The sequence below is a fragment of the Dicentrarchus labrax genome, unplaced genomic scaffold, assembly GCF_905237075.1.
Source record: "Dicentrarchus labrax unplaced genomic scaffold, dlabrax2021, whole genome shotgun sequence".
Classification (NCBI taxonomy): domain Eukaryota; kingdom Metazoa; phylum Chordata; class Actinopteri; family Moronidae; genus Dicentrarchus; species Dicentrarchus labrax.
In genome coordinates, this window is record NW_026136705.1 from 25,051,852 (window position 1) to 25,074,703 (window position 22,852).

The following is a 22,852-nucleotide window of genomic DNA, read 5'->3' on the forward strand; positions in this document are numbered from 1 at the left end:
TTCAGCTCCATAATGGGGTTGTAACCTTCAGTAAATGTCTCAGAGAAATGTGAGATTGCGGGTCGGACGGCGGCGTGTCAGGCCGAGGTCAGCGTCATGATGAGGAATGAGGAGGGTGACGTTATGCTGCAGTCCAGACGATGAAACCAGCAAATCAAAATCAGACGCGCCTCAGGCCTTACTGGGATACTCTGACACTGAAAGACTTGCTCTGATATTTTCCACAGCAGACACTTGTCATGTGGAGGGAAATGTTACAGTAATGACACTGAAAAGAAATATGATTTCCTGGTATTACTATTCCACACTGAGCTGTAAAATAGTATAATTGGTTGGTGTTGTACATTCAGAGGAAAACATTGCTAACAGACATTGCCTCATTCGGAGTCGGATATCTCTAAACCTGGTCAAATAAGACCAAAGCTATCTGCGTGACTAGATACCAAGTGGGAGGAGGAGGTGGAAAGTCTTTGTTTGTTTGTTTTTTTTGTAATTTGGGTGAACTAACTCTTCTCTGTGACAAAATATCTCAAGGTCCACAGTACTAGCTTTTCCTGGAGCCTTCAACCCCATCTCAGCAGAGCAAACTCCATTAACTGATGAGGACCATGAGATGCAGCTGAAAGCTTTAAAAAACTAAGAAGTGGACCTGGAGTTAAGATGTATTTTTACAAATTGAATTCCACACTCTGGCATGGGAATTGAGAACTGGTTCTCCTGGAATGGTTCAATGTAGTCTGATCCATCAAAATTGCAGCCTCTGAGCTTATCAATTCCTTTTATTGACACAGACATGTTTTTCTGACAGTTGCACTTTGCAAAATAATGAGTAACTCGTACGTCTACGCTGCTGGAAACTTGCAACAAGAAGGAGTCACGGCACACAAAAAGGCTTTTGTCAAATATTTAATTTATCATTTAATTTACTGTATTTATTATTTATTTGTCCTTATAACAATTATTACAATTTTCATTTTCATTTCATTTTTTTTTTTTAAAGAAAATGAAACTTTTAGGACTATCATAATAGACAAATTTGAATATGACAGGAATATAGGCTAAATGTAATTGTTAAACATTGTTATTTATTCATTTAACGTGCTCTTGCCACATGGAGACCTAAAACAAACAGGCCTGTGGCTGATTTGGGCTGCAGAACAAAGTGGTCTGGCTGTTTGGTCTTGTGTTGGACCTGCAGATTCATTAAAGCATCCTGCTGTGTGCTCTTTTCAGCACTGAGGCTGTTTTCCGACCCCAGACGAATGGTAGCTGAGATGATGAATTCAGTGACCCATGTCAGAATGATTTGCCTCAGCTGGACTTGTTGGTAACTCCCCCTGAGGCAACACGTTTTTTTTTGTTTCTATTGTACAATATGGAGGCTGCTGCAGCAGACTGGATGGAAAATTAATTCCGAGCTTGTAGCATTTTTCACTTTTGAAACTATTCAAAATATCAGGTTGACATATCGAAGTAACCAAGAAGGGTCTCCACTCCGATTAAACTCGGCTCTGCTGTCGGTGTATTTCGATTTTTTCAAAGGGCTGTTCCTCTGAGAAGATAAAGATACGATTTATTGAACTGTATTGTGCTCTGTTCTGGTGAAACTGAAGGTCAGTATCGGTGTTTTTCCTCCCATGGTACCTTCCCCCGATGATCTGCTCTGCTCACTGACTCCAAAATCCAACCACCTTTCAAACCTGTCTTCTAGGAAATATATTGAGGTTCACATTTGTGGTTTTGAGTGAAATATCTCAGTAACAATTGAATAGTTTGCCATGAAATGCAGGAAATAGGAAAGTATTATACTAGATTGTTTTTATATTCATGTTTGCTGACTCGCAATTATTTTCTTCCTATCTTTGGTTCATTGCTATATTTCTTGCCATGTCACTGCCACTAGCTGTCTGATATTCTTAAATGTAACTTAAACAAAATGTAAAAAAAAAAACACCCATTACAGTTTCCCAGAACCTAAAATAGCATTTGAACTACGTTGCTTAGCCAGACCAACAGTCAAAAATGCAAAGATATTCAGTTTACAAAGATATGAAACAAATAAATGTAGCAAATCCTCCAATGTTTTGTCGCTTGACAGATTAATTAAATCATTTTAGAGCTAATTGTGATTTTAAAAACCAAGCAACAATTAGGAGGGCAGAGGTCATTCTGTGCCAGGAGATGTTTCAGTGGCAAAAGAAGTTGATCTGTGGGCTTTATGCTTAATGGGAGAACAGAGGAAGATGTCACAGACTCTGGGGCTGAGGGGCAAAAAGGTACATAATATTTTTGAATTTTTTTAACACATCCGTGTGTTACTCAACCAGAAAAATCTATAATAGCTCGTTGAGCCAAAAGCCACCATTTTGTTAAATGAACAGCCCACTTCATAAAAACGTTGAGTCAGTGAAGTGAAATAAAATCTGTCAGGCCGAGTGTCATTTTGCTGCCGCTGTCGAAGGTTTTGAGTTCAGCGAGGGAGCGCTGTGGTACAAGAGGGAGCCTGCAGTTTGTAACCTCAAAGCTTTCCTGAATGTTTTCCTCTCTCTGTGAATCATTTGCACTCTGCCCTCGCAGTTTCATAGCAGCAGGGAGAGAAGAGGAAGAAGAGGGAGATTAAATTGGCCAGAAAGGAGAAGTCAGTCAGCTCTTATTTTTAGCTTTGCTTTCACACGTAGAACACATTTAATTTACAACCAGAGCTACAGAACTCGTCCCTTTTTGCAGTAAGAAAGCAGTCAGGAATCATATAAAAGTGATTCTTTATTTCATTCTGCAGAGACATATTGATTCTCAAACCATTTCTGTCATTCAGATTATAGCTACAATGCAGGACTCTCAAATGACAACATTTCAGTAAGAGTCTAACTACATATAACATAAGATATAGTCATGGTGATGCTGTTGAAACAAAAACAACCAAATGTACCCAGTTTTAAACTCGACTTCCATATATGCAGTAAAGGGGAAGGTGTTTGGATGCATTTCCCACAATAATGTGAATGATAAGAAGTCCATAGTCCCAAAAGAAGATTGGAGTTACTCCAGGACTAAATTAAAGCTTAAATTAAACCTCCAATGTCTCCAATGTGTGGTTGAACCTCCAATTAGTCTTAATTTCAATCAAATACAACAAGCACCACTGCCATTTTAAATAAATCAGTTTCTGAGACTATTGGCTAAGACATGGCTGCTGGAGGATTTCTATCTGCAATTACACCTCCTACATCACTGGAAGTGCAGCACTAAATCCAATCACCAATCAGTCAGTATAGCTGTATCACATGATGCCGACTAACGCCCCAAAAACGTGTCACGAGTCCAAGAAAACATGGCTATGGTTTCTGCCTCCTAAGGACTTGAAACACTGTGCAACTCTCCTTGTTTTCTCCGTACTTGATGGGGAGCCAATCTGGGCTCAAAACACTGTTCTTCTCCTTATGTAATAAAGTGGAAATTTTAAATGGGAGCATCTCACAGTGTTTTGAGTCCCAGAGAGACAGAAACCAGGATGAATGAACTTAGGTGTGAGTCACAAGAACTCTGACATGACTGTTTGTATTATCTCAATTTGAGATCCAATTAAATTTGATCCAATTAAATTTGAAAAGTTTTGATGACATTTGTGTGTGCGGGAAGTCAGCCAGAGGACTATAATGAGCTCTGTGGGCCAAATACATGTTAGCCCGAGGAAGCCTTAAAAATCTTTTTGCTGTACAGTGAGCAACTCTCATTGGAATGAGTCTGACACCATCTTGGAAAGCAGTATCCAGTATATGGTAATACACCTGTGGAGCTGTGTTCAAGGTACATATTACATATTAAGATCTTGAATATGTGTTCATTCTGGAACAGTGACAAAGTTAAGTTTACTAAAGTATATTAAACAGATTTTTGAGTTTTCATATTTTATTTATTGATTAACATTCTGATTTTAAAGTAACTAAATGTGTCAAATACATGTAGTCAAGTGTAAAGTAGCATAAAGTACCTCAGAATGTACTTAAGTACAGCACTTGAGTAAATGTACTCGGTTACTTCCCACCACTGTGTTTGTACATGTGTAGTTGTACTAATTCCTGTCAGCTCAGACCTGGAAATGTCACTTTTCTTTGCTTTGGAGTGTATAGTGAAAAAATAAATCACAGCACGAGTCTGATTTAGATGAACAGGCTGTTCAAGTTAATTAAGACATCTGCCAAGTGTAGTACGGTATGCACACATGATCACATACACACACAGCACACTTAGAGTGCACACTTACATACTGCAGGCAAACATTATGCTTGTTAGACAGACAAAAACCTACTGATACGGCTAAATTGTTTTCCAATTGCGGAATTTTTTTCTCCGATTAAGACCCGTGTATACATTTTACTCCCCCTTTAGGATATATGTAAGCATGATGATGTGAGGATTGCCGACACTGTAATGATACAAAGCTGGATGAAAATCTGCAAATTTCCCCTTTTAAGACAAATAGACCCTGAAAGTGGTTCATACCGGACTTAAAATTTTCATATTTTAGAGGCTGTAAATGATATTTTCTTTATTAATGATGTATTATTTCTTCCAACTGCATCTAGTCTACTAATAATAAGAATGTTAATTTTTATGACCTGGCCTGCCCGATCTACCATCCACGCATCGCTATCCTCCAGTCTGTTCAGGAACTGGTTTTGGTGTCCAGTTTTTTTAATGTTTTTCCAGTCTGAAAATCCGAAACAGAGACCACTGTCAATCACGTATTGTAGAGCCGTCTTGCAATGATGATATGTGTGTCAGGCTGATTCATCCACGGCCTTGACTGACAGTCCACAGTAAGAAAAGAGAAAATTGAGGGATGACTTTGCGAGGTGAAAGAAAGCTGTGATTACAAGTGTTTTTTTTTTTTTAGGTAGTTTAAATGGGGAGTGTGTGACACTTTATGTGTGTGTATGTGTGCGTCAGCCTGAGGTTGTATTGTAAGAGTCGTGGTAATACAAGCCTCTCTCAAGGCTGTCGATGAATAGACTGAAACAGGCAGGAAAAGACTAGAGCATGCCTTGTGTGTGTGTGTGTGTGTGTGTGTGTGTGTTTGAATTCTCGGCTGTTGATCTTTTTCAGCCTTCTCAGTACTGTTGCTGTCTTTATACTGCCACATGTGGGCAGCTGTGTACTCTGGTCTCTTAAGGACTGACTGTGGCTACTGTACATACACACTCATAATGCAGGCATAATGGGATCGAGGTCACAACGAGAGCAAGACAGAGCCCATAAAAGACAATTATTTCACTACGTTACCGTCTGCTCATCGAGTCACAGTGCGATATGAGGACCGCCCCTCATATTTTAGACTCGTAGGCACTTTAATCGACATATGGTTATATTATCTTCATGTTCAGAATGAATGGTTGTTTGGTCGCCACTTCTATGGGAAGGATTGATCAGTTATCAGTTACTCAAGTGCAGTTTTTTTTTAAAGATTATGATAAATGACAGTAAAGACAAGAAACATAAGGAGAGTGGGTGGGAATCACATCCAGCAAAGGTCCCCAGTAGGGTTTGGTATCGGCCAACATTAAATAGAACAAGACTGATCAGATCCAATATCGGCATTGCTTGCCAATACTAATTCACTGATTGGATATCGGACGTCACCGATCCCCCGTACCGACCAGATTCCATAGTCTGATGTTTTTATGACAGCTGTCTGCGGCTTTTCTGGAGTTAATTTATTTGACTGCTGTTCATATATATATATAGTTTGTGTGTGTGTGTGTGTGTATTAGCTACATTTATTGGAAATAGTGCGTACTTCATGTTGAAATTTAAATACCATTGAATGTACAGTATTTACTAAGCATTCCACATAAATACGTTTTGTTTTTAGTAGTAGTAAGTCAGCAGTAGGTTTGTGCTGACACTCCTGTCTGCTTCTCCAAACTGGGGGCCTATAGGGACTTTGGATAAGTACCTCATGCAGTCCCACTTAAAAAAACCTGAACTACCTCTTTAACTAACATTTCAGCTAAATTTTTTTCATGTGTGTGGCCATGATAACACGAGACAGACGTGGGTGCTGGGTTGTTAGTGAAGCTAACCTTGTCCTATTCTTAAAGACAGGTGGCAGTTGTGACTCAATGGGACTTTGTCTGTTGTGTTATTGAATAAAAAGCCATCAGACTGCTTCCAGACTGACTGGATCTAGATTGGAAGTCAATGTAGTCAATCTCTATACTCTGACCGGGCCTCTCATCTGACCTCTGGCTCATACGTAATGGTTTTTTAAACCAGTTAACCTTTGTACAAAGTGGACTTTAACTGTAACTGTATTCAGGGACATTTGCTGTTTGATGTCAAGTTAACCTGCACCGCATAAGGTTCGTAGGCTTTACTTTGATTTATTTGTTGGTGAGATCAGAGGGTCTCAGTCTCACAAGAGTGGGTATTATTTTAGGTAGCATGTTTTTGATGCTTGCACTTCCTCCCTGTTCCTCCACCTCCTCTTCGTCGCTCCCCATTTCCTGCCCTCCTCCGTTCTCCCTCTTTAATTTCTTTTTCTCTGATTCCTGAAATCATCTGAGACTTTTCTTGTCAAATTCCTCCCTCCTTGTCTCAAACTCCTCTCCTTGTACTTAAAAAGAAGAAGTACATTTGTCCACACCCCTCCTTTTATTTCTGCCTCTTCAGAGAGCTGATTGAAAGAGAAATCTATATTTTTGGAAACGTTTTGTTGTTACTCCCTCTCTCTCTATCCCTGTCAACAACAAAAAAAGACTCATCATGTTCTTCTGTTCCTTTCAAATTGAACCTACAGACGCTAAAGCAGTTGAAACACACAGTCCCTCCATCTTTTGTTTACACAGAGACAGAGAGGGACGGAGGCCAATGTTTGTCCTCTGTGGACCTCTGAGTCACCACGACACTGCCTGGGACTGTGAGAGGGAGAGAGACATAGAAACAGAAAGACGTAGAGAAAGAAACAACATCACTCTTATTTCTCTGTGTTTGATTGTTCTGTGTTTTCTGTGTGAGAGCTTATGAGTGGCTATGATGACAGCAATGTCACTGTGTAGTGTGTGTGAGTGTTGGTGGTCAGTACTGTGTTGTCTTGTGTGGACCTTCACCCCGAGGGCAAACCACAAACCTACTGCTGACTTACTACTACTGAAAACAAAACGTATTTATGTGGATTGTTATTGTTAAAGGACAAACTGCATCCCATCATTAACAGAATGTAACCTGATAGAACAGAAGTCAGACTGATTCTAGCCCGGATGTTAAACTAGATTTATTGACTTGATTTGACTTGAACTTGAATTTTTAGATCTGGAAATGACTATATAATTTGAACAACTTGAAATTTATATGATATTTGTGAATCCTAGAAATTTCAAAGATAGTAATTTAAGCCACTTAAATTCATGTTTTTAAAGTAAATGAATAAATTCAGTGGTATTAAATGTCACAACAGGCACAGTTGCTTATAAAATTCCAAATATATGACCTTTCTTTTCTTCCACATTTCTCTCTGCAACACAATTTACTAAAGGGACCAAAACATGCAAAAATAGACTTCAATTGAAATGTTTGTCTTTTGGACATTAACTAGTATGCAGTTTTGTTACTTTTTTTATCATACAGGATCTATACAGTCATGAAAAACCTGAATAAGTCATACTGTTTTTTGTAATTGAAACAAAAAATCCAATTTTTAACTTTAAGAAGGCACACTTCAATCCTTCACAATCTTGTTGAATAGTAACTAACCATTGTTTTAACAGCATATAAGCAGCTGTATCTTTATGTGAAGCAGCTACCAAATATATGAATAAAAGAACTAAAAGCAGGATTGCAGACAGAAGCAGTTAGTGGTGATGGGAGAGGGGAGATTTAGAAGGAGCTGATGAGGATTTGGGAAGGGATAGAAACTGAAACTAGCAGCTAAAGAGGTCGGTGGGGGGGGGGGAGGTTAAATACTGAAGTACTGTTGACAAGTGGCCAAATACGACTTAGTGAGTGTGTGTATGTGTGTGACTTAGATCCTATTAGGGTCATCTGTACTTCAAAGTTTTTCCTTTTTGTTCAGTTATGTTAAAGAACATTTTGAGACGCATTGTTTTCGTGAGATGATACATCAATGTGGCAATTTTGTTAACGCACGGATAACATACACATATTAGAATCAGTGTGAGTTACACTTCCCAATATCATTATCTCTAATGTCCAAACAGTTAAAGTTGTCTGTACATCCATTAGTACACCCATTAGTGCACTACAAACAGGAACTGCCAATAGCTAATTCAGCATACTTTAATGGTGCTAATTTGGCAACTAAATACAGGGCTCAAGTTTTTGCCCATTAACATGTCTGTGCAAGATGGTTTGAAATCCTGAAAGTCGTCGTTTGAAAACGTTTGGAAAAGGGCAGACGCTTTCAAAAAATACTCGGCAGATGATTCGATGAAACATCTGTCTATCACGGGCGAATTTGAACCACTGAGATCAACAAACTGTACAACGCAGTCAAACTCATATCAGATTCAGTCGGGAAGAGATTGAAAACATCGAGAAGATCGTTCTGTGCCGTTCTTTACTTTTCTTTCAATGAAGCTTTCAAAGATTTCCTGATCTCATGAGTCCAGCTGCCTTACAAGGTTACTATCCCACAGTGTAACCATGGATATACAGTATAAAAAGAACTGGATACAGTGTTGGAGGCTGCACTCACAGTTGCCCATAGACACCAGAGACTACCAGTGGCTGAGCCAGAATGAATCCATGGCAACATTATGCTTCCTGTTTACATCACCCTAAACCACATCAACCTGTAAGAACAAAACCAGCTTCAACAGAATCTAAATATTGGAATAATCCAACTTCTTAAATGCTTATTTTTTGCTTGAGAACAAGGCTTTTAATTTGGAAGAATTCTTTCCAGTGTTCAAACCCATAAATCGACTGATAAAATGTTTACACAAATGTATCTTGGGATCCTTATACAGTACACTATGCTTTATATCTTTCTTATTGCCCTTTTTGTAAATGCCCCAAAGATATGAACTGAAAGTCTACCAAACCACAAGTCTTTGGTGAGGAATTTGGGAACCAGTGGATTTGGTTTGGAGGATTTAACAGCCAAAATGTCTCTGACAGGCTCATACTGAAAATCTTCTAAAACCTCTCACCCCTGGCTGTGAAGATTAGACTGGGATTTTCTGGTCTGGCTCAAGGACTGTATCTTGGTGTTGTTCAGTTTTCTGTCCTGTGAGACTCTGAGATTTCTTTTGACTGGAAGACAAAACCATTCAGTGTGCAGCTCTGGCCAGAAGCAGTTGTGAGCAATTTATTGTCTGTATATGAGACATACTATCTGTCTGTCTGTCTGTCTCTTTCTCCACAAGTCCAGCCACATGGAGCTGGACCAGTTTAGAGTAATTTGAACTGCTTTACCTCCACTGGGGGTTCACACTGAAGTCTGAGGGTTTACAGTAAAGCCCTGCTGTAATATTAACTGTCTACATGGAGAGCAGAGATTTTCTTTAAACCGCAGATTCTTCTTTATATGGTTGACTAAAACCAGAAAGGGTCCACATATGTCTTCTGTTTTGATCAACCAAATTCTGTTGTTGGCTCAAATGGTGGCTATAAATACTTGGTAGCTTTCAAAATGATTATCATGTCAAAGTAGGAGCTCATGCTTCCTTAAATCCCTGTCCTGGCCTTGGTGAGAGACAAGCCAGACTATGCGTTGGACCGCCACCATTTTAAAGCTTGCAGTTGTCGCAACCTGCATGACATGCAGAGGTGAATGGGTAGGAGGTGCCAGAGGAAAACCGACTAGATCAGGAAGGTCAACAACGATGGCAACTGAGCCATCAGTCAAAGTAAGCAAAAAAGATGTGACATCTCTTGATTGTGAGGCATCCTTGACCTAGAATTGGTTCCCTTCCATTATGACACTCTACAACCTCAAACTGTTGTGTCACCATAGATGTGTTAAGAGAGCTGTATACAGTTCGATCCATCAACCTTACTGCCAATTTGTCCCAGTTGTCAACCACAGTACTGTACTGAACATTCCCTGCAAACCAAAGCCTACCTGGAACTGCAGACAATGTCATGTGTTACGAAGTTTAAAACCAGAGTTGGTTTAATGTTTATAAATACCTAAATGTTATAAAATATATAACTCTTTTTATGTGCATGATGCCATTCAGGTGTAATGTCAATGGAGCCACACAACGCAGAAGCAAAACAGGAAGAGAGAAACCTCATTCAAATCATCGTCATGCCGCCCTCTCAGTATCTTGGCCTCTTTTAGTGTCTTTAAGTTCAGTCCACTATCTTTTATTCTGAACCCAGCAGATAGAGGGTTATAGAGCAATAGACTTAAATGGTTTTAGAGTGGGAAAAAGTACTAATACCAATATTATTACTGACTGATATGTTGATTGTTTTCTTGAGTAACGATTTGTTTTATTTTTCAAATTAATACCAATTAAAATTATACATATTAAATTAGATATATTTTATTGTGATATTTACTTATCAGGACATTTTGCAGTTTAAAAGTGCTCTCTGGTGGACAAACTGTAATGGAGACTATGTTTCTATTTGTTATTTTGGTTTATAATTATTTTACTTACATGTGACCATACTTTTAAATGGTGAGGTAAAGTGAGGTATATTTTCCTTCCTTGTTCCGGGTTATTTTCAGGAACCCCCAGTTGGCTGTCTGACAATCTGTGCAGTAAAGCTAACACTGTACTTGTATTTGTGGTTCAGTACACTTTTTTGGTATCTCCAGTCTTAAATCTCAGACATCAGATTGTACAGCTGTGGAAACTGTCTGTGTGTGTGTGATGTGATGTCCGACCTGCCCTGACCTTCAGTTTGGAGCTATCCCAGCTGCTGGCTGCTAAGTGGCCTTAGCGAATTGTTGAAACTTGTAAATCAGTGTGTGGAAGTGGAGGAAGAGTCCCAGCTGTCGAGCCTCGCCCCTCTAAGCCTCCAGCCATTATTCCTTCCACATGTGTTTGGTTTTTGTCTCTAGATGACAAAAGTTTTTTTATTTTCCTGTGACCTGAATGAAAACCACAGCCAGAGATGCTGCAAGAAGGAGACAGCCAACAGCAAAAAAAAAAAGCCTCTCATATGTTTACACTGCTGTTTGAATTTGTAGTTTGGGTGTAGATGATGGTGCTCATCCAAACCCACCATGTGTCAGCACATTAGTTGATATTAGTGATGTTCCAGCTATTGTCTGCATGTGTCATTGAGTGAAAGAAGAGCTGGAAAATATGTTTCATATGTTGGACACTATGGTTATATCGTGAAAGATTTGTGAGGAAGGAGAAACACCCTCCGGTCCCTCATCAACAACTCTCCTCCCCTTACTTTAATACATTATCAATCATTATAGCTGAATAACTTTGTTTTGTTCTTTCCTAACAAAACAAGAAAGGAGACAAAATATTTGTTGAGACATTTAATGAATTCAAGTATTTTACCAACCCGATCCAAAATGGATGGATGGACTTTTAGACCTTGGTTAATCTGCTTGTATTCAGTCCAGTGTATCTACAGTGAAGATGGTGATTATTGGTGAATACTGTAATCAATAGGAATGATGACTAAATTACTGTAATCAATACAAATTATAGCTAAAACTATGTAACTGAGACTCAAGGTATTAAAAACCTTGAACTTTCCTTTCAGAAAATGGCCCTTTGAAAAGGAATTTTGGTGCAATAACAATAAAAGAGAGAGAGAGAAAAAGAAAAAAACAACTGCTTAAAAGTCAAGAATAATACATATAAATGAGAAATTTACAATAAAAATATATAATAAACATGTGAACTATTTCTGTTTTTAAAAACAAAAAAAGGAAATACGGACTAAGAAATGTTCACATTATAAAGAATTTATGCAAAAATAATAACCTGAGGATTTGGTCTGGAGTGTAGAGACTCTCTCTCGCCCTTCCTCTAATGATGCGGTTACCCCCCCCCCAGCCCTTGTTGGAGGCTTTGACCACAAATTGCACAAATGTTTGATCAGAGAAGAAGGAGAGAAATGGCCTTACATGGGCGCAGTTTACCAGGGCTGTTTTGATCGGAAAGCTCATGCCCCCGGTCTCTCTCTCTCTGTCTCTCTTTCTCTCACACACACACACACACACACACACACACACACACACACACACACACACACACTGTCCACCTTCTGTATCGCAGTCTGATCGTCTCCTTCCTGGAAGAACAGAGTGGTTGCAGCCTGCTGACTGAGCGGGCCGGCTGCCCGTTCCCTGTGTTAACAATTACTACAGAGCTGTTTACTTTCCGGAACCGTCTCTCTTCATCTGATCCCTCCTTAGCTGCAGCGGTAACGACAGACGAGGTGGTCCTGTTTATTGCGAACGCTTGTTCATTGTCATTGATGTCCTTTTCTTTCTTTTTTTTACCCCTTTAACTATATTGTCATCTTCATTTCTGCTTTATCAGAATGCTGAAGATCTGTTGTTGAATGCAGAGACAGAAGTTTCAAGTAGTATTGAGATCCTTTACATAAGTAAAAGATGTAATACTACAATATAAAAATACTCCATTACTAGTAGGGAAATGCCACTAAGTACATTTACTTACTCATTTTAAGTCTCAAGCCACTTCTACTCCACTACATGTCAGAGGGTGATATTATAGTTTTACTTCACTACATTTATCTGACAGCTTTAGTTACTAGTTCCTTTACAAGATTTTTGCACAAAACATATCAAAAGTATAAAATATGATTTTTATGATATATTTTGATAATTGTTTAAAGTAATTTTTATCCAAAAACATTGATGGAACTAACTAGTTATTTAAATTTGGCTTTAAATAATAAAATATCCTTATTTTTGACACCTTTCTGTAAATCACTATATCAGTGCTAACTATGTACTTTTGTACAATGTATTCTGTGTCACTCTGCATTGACATCACATCTCAGGCATCAAACTGCAGCTGACAGTCTCTGTCCAGTACCACTCTAGTCACTCTTCTTTGGTTTTTCGCTGTCAAAAGTTGTAGATTGTACCTGGTACTTTTTTAGCACTATCGCAATCAGCTAAGAAACCCGCCTACGTTGCGGGGGTACTATCTGCAGTGGAAAATGAAATCTAGAAAAGTGTCTGGTAACAAAAGTGAGTTGAGTGCATCTGAGCCGTACCATGCAGTGGAAACATGGTTGTACAGTCAGACATTTACAGCTCAGACACCGGATGGGACCAATATTCTCCTCTGTCCTCACATACAGTATTTAGTCTGCAAACACTTCCTCTCTAACAAGTCGCTAAGGATGCTTTCACACCTACCTTGTTTGGTTTCATTTGTTTGGTGTTGAATGATGGTTGTTGCATGTACGTGAGAGGAATTCAGCAGAAAATGTGCTTCAGTTAACAAAACACACATTTGAAATATAAAGTATAAAACCTCAAACACACTCAAGAACACGAGCTATGAAAAAACAAAACACTGAAGTAGTAACATTAATTGCCTGGAGGTGGTGCAGACCAGGCGGCATCCTCTGGCAAATGAAGCCAACATGGAAGTGCCATAAACTGCAGTTCCTGGAACGGCCACTTGAGGCTGGCTCCAGAAGAGTCAATCTCCATAAGGACCCTTGTTAAAATGCCCAACTTTGCAGTAGAATTAAACATGTTTACAGCCTGGTACAAAAGCGGTTTTGATCTCTATAGCTAAATTACCTGTTCATGACAACTGTCCAGGGGGTGGCTTTTTAAATAACTCACCTATTTAAATTATATTAAGGCTTAAAGTTATGCATAATTCAGGGCATGGCCATTCTGAGTGCTGTCAGCGAGTCTTAGCTCCACCAATGCTCCACATTTTTGCCCATTTTTGGATCAGCTTAATAACGAGAAACCTATGGTATGTCCATATTTATTTATCTAAGTCTAAGTCTGCTGTTACTTTTCTCTCCTGTAGGTGGTGCAGGATGGCAGGTGACTGAAAAGGTCCCTCTTTGGGAAAAATATGCAGTCTGCAAGTATTAATTAGTTTCACAAGGTGCCAGTGCTGTGAAATCACAAACCTATTTTAAACCATTTTAAACACTGACATACGATTGCATGATGCAGGCTGTTTTAACACTCCCGGTGTTGTGTTGCTGAGATCCCGGGTTGACTGAAACAACTGAAACACCAGTGCTGTGGGTGTGAACGCTGTCTGACTCAACAGCAGAGCATGAGAGCAGGCTGTTGTTTTATTTAGAAAGTTGAAGTTTTGACTCCATACTGAACTCGGCAAGGTTTCTTCAGGGGAATCTAAAAATATTCCTCACGTGTCTATCCAATTCTTTATTGTTTAGGTTTATATCTTATATCACTCACACTCCCTCCCTTATGTATTATGTGAAAGTGTTTTTTATAATGTATTGATATTGTACATAGGAGTTGAGTCACTGTAATTTGATGCAAGTTGGTTGGTTGGTCTATAAATATGTCAGACGTTTTGATCCAGGACCAAATATCTCACCAACTGTTGATACTCAAAGTCAACTGAGGATGAATCCTAATGATATTGGCGACCCTGTGACTTTACTTTCAGCGCCACCATCAGGACAAACTTTACACTTGTACTCTGTAAATATAAAAATCTAACGGCAAGATTGACACGAAGACTGGGCCAACCTTAACTTAAAGGTATGTCATAATCTTAGGGTCAAATTGTAACACAATTTTCAGTCCAAAGAACTAATTTTTTTTATAATAGGTGTGTATGTGTCACTTGAGTAAGCCTCTTTTGGGGCTGAAGACTACATGTTCAAGAATGATAGAAATGGGTGGCGATAGAAAGAAGTGCCCTTACCAGAGCTGCTCCTCATCTCTGCTCAAGCTAAAGGCTCCAGGTTACATTAGCTGCTACTAGCAAATCCAACATTGTTATAGACGTGTGTTACTAAAACAAATTGGCTGTGTTGGTGTGTTGTTTCATGAGATGAAATCAGATCCAGAAGGTCCAGTTGTTGGGTTGCAGCAAACTTTTGTTGAGCAGCGTGCTCTTGTTTCTGTGATACGGTTCATTTGTATCATTATTAAAGACAACAACTACAATCGATTATCTCACCTTTTGCAATCATTTGCTGTAAACGCCACTTCCTTGCTGACATTAGTTTGTATGTGGTAAGTATCTGTAATGCAGTGAAGGCAGACGGACTCACTGAATAGTATTTGTGGAGACTGAGGCCACTCATATGGCATCACATAATATGAAGGAGGTCATGGCAAATGATTACTAAAACACCCCATGACTCAGACATCCACCTTTACATTAACACTGATTCTATTGGCTCTCCGTAGCTGTGAATTTTAGCACGACACCTACAGCAATAAAGGTGATAATGAAAAACAAAGCAGGTCACGGCTGCTGGTGTCAGGGTTTTATTTGAAAAGCAAACTGCGAGGGATGAAGTGTTTTCAGACAGACCTGTCGTCCTCGCCCTTGTTGTTCACCCTCTCTCCTCTCCATCGATCTCCCGATTCCTCTAAGGTCTGTCCGATGGGGATCAGCCTTCATGTGATTTAGCGGAGGCTCTTCCTGTTTCTCTGCTCTGCTGTTTAGATGAACGGCACTGAGAAAATGCCCTAGAAGGTTTATGGACCCCGCTGAGCTCTCTTTTCTCTCTCCCTCCTCTCTTCATCTCCTATCATTATCCATCTGTTTCTTCCTCGTCATCTTCCTCTCGCCTGGCTTAATTTCCACCATAATTAAATTCAGTTTTGCTCCATTTCCATCTCTTCCCTCTCCCAGAATATCATGTTTAAGCAGAGGAAGCCTCCCTCCACTTGACATGTCTATAAATGAACTCCAGGTGGAAAAATGTGCTATAATCCACTGAAATAAACCTGTATTCGTGCTGCCGTGCCCCACCACCGAAATGTTCACTTGTGCTCAGGCCTCTCTCTGTCTCCTCATATCATATGTTCGCTGGATGATGGCTGAGGCTTAGGGATTTATGGAAGTGATTTATGGAGTGGAGCACGGCTTACGAGCTCTGCGGAGGTGCAGGATGTCTCATGTATAGTTTTTTCTTAAAGAAAAGTGGGCAATATTTGCCGTTTAATGCGTTTAGCAGGCAATTATTGTAAAAGAATTTAAATGAAAGCAGAGTCTGTAGGAGGAGAGACTGTTACTGACAGATGTGTTGAATTGATTTTTGAGAAGGTTTCAGCGAGGAAACTTAGGAAGAATTTATTTCATCTCATAGTATTTTGAATTCCCTTTTTTGGGTCAGCTGTGGCAGAGAGGCAGCAGTGCAGCTCTGATTTGGGTTTAGTGGGAAGATGAGGCAGTAGGTTGTTATTCCAAAGCATGATTCAGCCAAATGTACTGTCTGACACACACAGCTACGAGGGTATGAGCCTGGTGAGTGGGAGCCCTGGAGGGAAACAAATATATTTTGTTGTAATCATGTATGAGCTCATCTAGTGCTGCCTCTCTGCATTTTAAACCAATCCATATGCAACACCATCATTTGTTAGTGATTTTCATAATCATTACAAATGAGATACAAAAAAAAGGGACCATTTTCTGATCTGCTTCTGCAGTGGCTAAGGTTTAGTGTTGAGTTACAAGTTACAACTACCATGTTTGGGCATAAAAACTACTTTCTTACGGTTAAAGCTCCAGTGTGTAACATTTAGGAAGATCTATTGGCACAAATGCAATGCAGCTGTTGGGTATTTGTTACCTTAGAATGAACTGATTTTAGCTACAGGGTCCTCTACTACATCATGTTTCTACAGTAGCCCAGGATGGACCAACCAACCTCTGGCTTCAGATAGGGCATTTTGCATTTTTTTTGGAGTTTTGCGGCCACTGTAGTTTCTCCTATATTCTCAAAAGAATGAGTTGTATTTAAGTGGTTGCACACTGGTTCTTTTAAGAAAGGAAAAAGAAATCAATACTGACTTTCAGCAGGACAAACAAACAATTCCATCTCCTGTTCCTCACAGACAACAGTCATAATTCACTACAAGTCATTTTCAGAAGCACAGGATGCTTTTCAGGCTTTTGAACAGACAATTGGTTAGAATATGGCCATTTTTCTGGTGACTGGTGATAAAAGAATATTACTACTACTGTACCGTACTGGACAGTAAAATGTGAACACCTCACATTCAGTAATTACAGCAATATGTCAGTATGTCAGGTGACAATAGAGCATCTTTATAATCATAATCTTCTCAGTAATGTCTTACTGACAGAGTACAGTAGTACCATGATGATTCAGAAATCTCCACATCCTAATTTAAGCCCCTGTTATGAAATGATCAACACACTGTAATGAGGACAGAAATAAACCACAAAAAATCTTTCTTTTGAACTAAAAATAAACAGGATGTTCTATCTCCTCACCTAAATATGGCAGTGAGTTATTAGCTTCTTTTCTCCTGCAGAAGCTGCCAGTTCTTTTATCATACAGCGGTGGTCAGTGTGTGGGGGCCGAGGCCCAGCAGTTTGCTCAGTTATGTGGGTTACAGTGGAAAGACGGAGGCAGTGATTTGAAAGGAGAGCGTGCAGTCGTTTAGTTCCGCCGTGGTTCTATCTGCCCTCCTTTCTTTGCGCTTCAAACGTCTCTCTTTCGCATTTGACTCATACATATTCATCTCTCTCTCTCTCTCTCTCTCTCTCTCTCTCTCTCTCTCTTCTCCTCCATCCCCCTCTCTCTCCACATGTGGTAATACTATTAAAATGTCTGTCAATGATTAATTCCTACAGGCTGAATCAGGAGAGAGAGATCGAGCAGAGCTACACCGTTTACTCAGTATCAGCGACAGCCCGGTGTTATTTTAGTTAGCCAGTCGATGCCTATGTTTTTGGCTTTTTTGGCTTGTGACCCATACAAATGTCTACTAGTGAATGTGAGTTGTCAGTAGCGATGCAACAGTTAGTCGATAAATCAATTAGTTTCCAACTTTTAAATTAATCACCAACTATTTTATTAATTGAATATTGATTTTAATATTTATTATTAATTTAATATTTTTTTGAATTTACTATAAGAAAAATGATCAAATTACCTGCTTTCAGCTTCTCAAATATACATGTTTTCTGGTTTCTTTCGTCCACTAAGATAGTAAATGGAATATCTTTGGATTGCGGACAAAGAAAGACATTTGAAGTCGTCACTGTGGGCTTTGGGAAACTGATAAAAAAAAATTTCTGGACAAAACAACAAATCAATTAATTGAGAAACAATGTACAGATGAATCGATTATTAAATTAGTCATTAGTTGGAGCCTGAGTTAGCAACAGAGTGGTTATTTTTAGGGAACAGAAGAGGTGAAAGTATCCTTTAATATTTCTGGTTAGCACCTGGAATTGAACCTGTGACTTGGATTTGTGTGGCCATGGAGTATGTGCTGTATCCACTCAACTACAAAGGTGCTCCATGTTCTTCTTTTAGAATTGTAATTTAGGAACAAGATGATGCTGTGTGTGTCTGTGGTTCAGAAGTGACGTTATGTATTTGCATCATATGACGTGACAGATATAGTTATTTCCAGAGAAACTTGAGCTGCTTTTGAGCCACTTTTAACAAACTCAAGTAGCCTAGTTCTTTTGAATGACGCTTTCCTGTAGCTTGACTGCACTCAGAGTGAAGCAGCCGGTAGCTTTTCAAGTACGTTCACTGTCATTGTAAATGTCAGTGTCATAAACAATCTCTCTCTCTCTCTCTCTCTCCCTTTCTCTGTCTGTCTCTCTCCATCCAATCCCATAAGCCCCGGCAGGCGTGCTGGCACACATGCAGCTGAGCACAGCTTGACTTATCAAACTTGGAGTGCTGTCCATAAAGAGTCAGCACTCCTCTGTGTAACAGCTACAGTCCAGTGAGTGTACTGATGTTCTGTCTGAGTCTACTAAATCAATACACAATATGATTCTGAGGAGACAATCTGCCTCATTTTCACACTGGAAAAACCCTGCAGAGACTCTACTGCATCCCCTGATACCTACTTGTACTGTTTTTTGGAAGAAAAACAGGTCGAAAAGGTCTTGATGCACATGTTCCAGGACAACAGGGCCTCAATCTCAAAACAAAAATCATCTTTCGCCTAAAATATCACCTGGAGTTCTGTCTTTTTTTCTAATTTTCTAAATTCAATAAATATCTACATTCTGTCTCCTGGACATGACGCTTATTTACAACAAATTTGTTGATCTGATGATCTGAAGTTTTTTTGGACACAAACCAGACAAGGGCCAAGTTGCCAATGTTTTGTGCGTTGCTATCCGCTAACAACAAAGGGGAGATACAATTTTCGATAACAGATTCACTGTTAGCGTCTAAGTTTAGTGAATTTGTGTATTTTGCCAGTTTAGGTGTCAGAACTCAGAGTAACTTGCACCAGTGTGCCAAAAACACATTTCACACTTTAATTTTAACTTGCAGAAAAATTTTCACATGGTTGAGCCTGGCTGTTGTAAAGAAGATTTGCTTTGTAACACTAGCAGGCCGAGGTGAACAAAACACAGCACAGTAAAGCAAGGGTCAGTATTTAATCAGTATATTATATATAAGATTGTCCTTGATCAGTTGTCGAAAACTTGACATCTAGATGTAAGATTTATACCAGGATGGCCGAGTGGTTAAGGCGTTGGACTTAAGATCCAATGGACATAGTCCTCGTGGGTTCGAACCCCACTCCTGGTAAACCAGGGACAGTGAGGTGAGCCCATGGTAATATCTCCTGAAATTATGTTTATCACTGTTAGGAAAAAAGCTAAGCTTCATTGGTCACCATGTAGGATTAAGTAGCATGATGATGTGCAGATTGCAGTTCAACCTGAGAAGGAGAACAGTCTGTGAAGTGTGTTAGAGGAACTACGATGACAGCGAAAAATGTGAGAGCCCCTGTCTATAGCCTGGGTTTGGTTTATTGGTTCTGGGCTACTGTAGAAACTTGGTGGACCTCATGGACCTTGGTAGGTGAAAATGAAAACTCAAAGTTTCATATATTTAGGTGATTATACACTAATGAAAACATACCTATATTTATTATATTCCATTTCTGCCAATAGATCTTCCTAAATGTTACACAATGGATCTTTAAGGTTTGAGAAAAGTCATGGTTTTGGTTTAATATTGAAAAAGTCCAGTGACTCAACAGCACAAGATATGTTAACTTTTTTAACATTTAATTGAAACTATCTTTCCTTGACCCTGACCAATGTGCTACAAGCAGAATATCCTACGCTTTGGTTGCCTCCTCTGTACAGTAGACAAACCAAAACAAAAGGCAATAATTATTTTTTCAACAAGAAAATACATGGCAAAACAAATTAGTAGTGTACACATGTAATTTCCAGGAGACAGGAGGTTAACAGTTTGTTATGTGGGGCACATAAGCGCCAGTTTGCCCTCCAGTTTGTTGACGAGACTGAATCTGCATGATTTAGCTTATGCTGTCTCTTGGAGAGGAAACATGGGCCTGATTTGTTTTTGCCTCTTTGTGCATCCAGACAGCTGATCCCCTGCGTGTCTGCCTGTCTCTGCTGTAAAATAAAGATGAGCTGAACGAAGTCAGTGTAGATCAGATTCTGTCATTTGACTGTGATTGACAAGATTAAACTTGCATATTGCCCATATATACCAATACAAAATGTTGTTTTTCATTGTCTTTATTACTTACATGTTGATTTTTGATTTAACGCTGAACATATTTTACAGACCATGAAACAACGACTGGATACAAGAGATAAATCTTGTTTCCATGCCTGTTATTTTGTGCCTGCAGGGTGATAATTTTCTCTCCCTGTAGACTAAAGAGTGCAGAGAAACAGGGAATCACTATTCAGTGTTTTCCTGGTGCCTCAGGTGGACGAGCAAGACACACAGAGGAGGATGGGTGGTGTTACTGTGTATTTTGAGCTTTTGTATATGTGTGTACAGTCACATACACACTACTATTACACAGTTCCAATGCACCTGGTTGCTTGCATGTGTGCATGTATGTGTAGTTTTGTGCGTGTGTTTTTGTGCTGCGATGGTGTTTGATGGTTGATTCTATTGTTTTGAGTCTTTGAAGGTTCCCTCTTTCCCTCTCGTGGATTCAGCTGCAGGCAGGTTGTCTCAGATAAACCCACTTAGAGTTTCACCAGAAACAGAAACTGCACAATGCATTTTAAACTTTTTCTCATGTTAATGCTAAAGCCTAAAATTTAAAAGAGCTTTATTCTAAAATCCATTTAAATGATAGTTTTGAATATATTTTAGATCAGTTAGTATTGAGCCATGTGCTTTGGTAGTTGCACAATATTTTCATATCGTTAAATGTGACAGAAAAAAAATTATATACAAAAGAAAAGGGACCTGAGCAGTTTGCTAGATCGTGATAGCCACTATGTCTGAACAGAGATAGAAAAGAGTGTCATCTACAAAAAGTCAAACTTCATCGACCAAAAAACAGTATAATGACACACCAGAAGTTTTTGGGGATATTAAGCAAGCAAAATGACTTGATTAATGTTGGAAAATACCATCTTAATGGTCAAAACGACTAGAGTTGATTAGTTGACTAATAACTTAGTTTAGTTAAAAAAAATGAATCTGCTAGTTTGACAATTTTTTTTTTAAAGCAAAATATCAAACATTTTCTAGTTCCAGCCTCAGAAATTTGATTGAATGGCATGGAAGTGGTGCTGTCCAGTTTTGTGGCTAATAAATTACGTAGTATATCGGTCTGGTGCACAGACAAGCGTACTCGCTGATACTTGATAGCAAATTTTAGGCAGTATTGGAGGAATTTACGATTGTATCGCAACAACTCTATTGCTAACAAATAATAATACTAATTTTCTTTTGATCAACATATTAATCTTCCAAAAGTCAATCCATCCATCCATTAGCTCATTCTTTAGAGGGTCGGGGAGGGCTGGAGCCGATCCCAGCTGACGAGAGGCGGGTACAGACGTACTTCTAAAAATGGAGTCTCCAAAATGCCAGAAAATATTGGACAATCCTGAGGACAAGTTTCTGGCACCCAAAGTGATGCCTTTAAATAGCTTCTTTAGTCCAACCAACAGTCCAAAATGTGATCCTCCTACAGTAATGACTTAAAGCACACAAAACATTCACATTTGGAAACTGAAGATGGGTATATCTCACTGGTTAGGGATGGTTATGTCAAAAAAGATAGAACCAACTGTGCATCTGTCACAGAAAGTCTAATAAATTGTAAAATGTCTGTAATACTATAAGCTGTCATAACAATATGTTAATTTCCACACATAGTGTCCTAAGAGAGATGATGTGATGCAGTTGTGATCCTTGTAGCTTAGTCTGCAGCACTGTTTGATGTTAAGGGGATTGTTCAGGTGTCCTGACAAAGGCTCAGTTGTTTGTGTGTGTCGGGGGAGTTGATCTCTTTCTCCCTTCTCCCTTCTCCCTTCTCCTTCCTCTCTCCCTCTTCACCCCCTCTCTATTAGTCTGTCATGTCCTGGTATTAAACAGGGATTTGGATGGCAGGAGTGTGTCTGCAGCATAAGATTTGGCTGTACATGCCCAGTCCCAGCAGGGGTGAAAGCTTCGGCTGTGAGCCCCAGAGGACAGTAGACAGAGAGGAGCTTTATTTAACAGACGACTATTTCCTGTCCCTTCTCATAGCTGATAAGACAGCAACAAATATTTTAAAAAAGCATGCAGAAGAAGACGTTATCTCTCTGGTTATTGTCAGGGAAGGAATACAAATAGATAGCAAGCAAAAGGTAAAAGCTACACTGAGGCCATAATCGGTAAAAAGAAATGCTTTGAGTGAATGTTTTTGAGGTGATGTTTTGGATTCTGTACGTGGGTTTACTGC

General features: G+C 39.2%; 1 protein-coding gene and 1 non-coding gene across 4 annotated transcripts in view; both read left to right on the top strand.

Moving 5' to 3' along the window:
* Positions 1 to 22,852, top strand: part of dbn1 (drebrin 1) — a 116,619-nt gene that overhangs the window by 9,604 nt on the left and 84,163 nt on the right. The gene's annotated exons all lie outside the window — the stretch shown is intronic.
* Positions 19,623 to 19,704, top strand: trnal-uaa (transfer RNA leucine (anticodon UAA)). Its single transcript has one exon. It is a non-coding gene; the product is annotated as a tRNA-Leu (tRNA).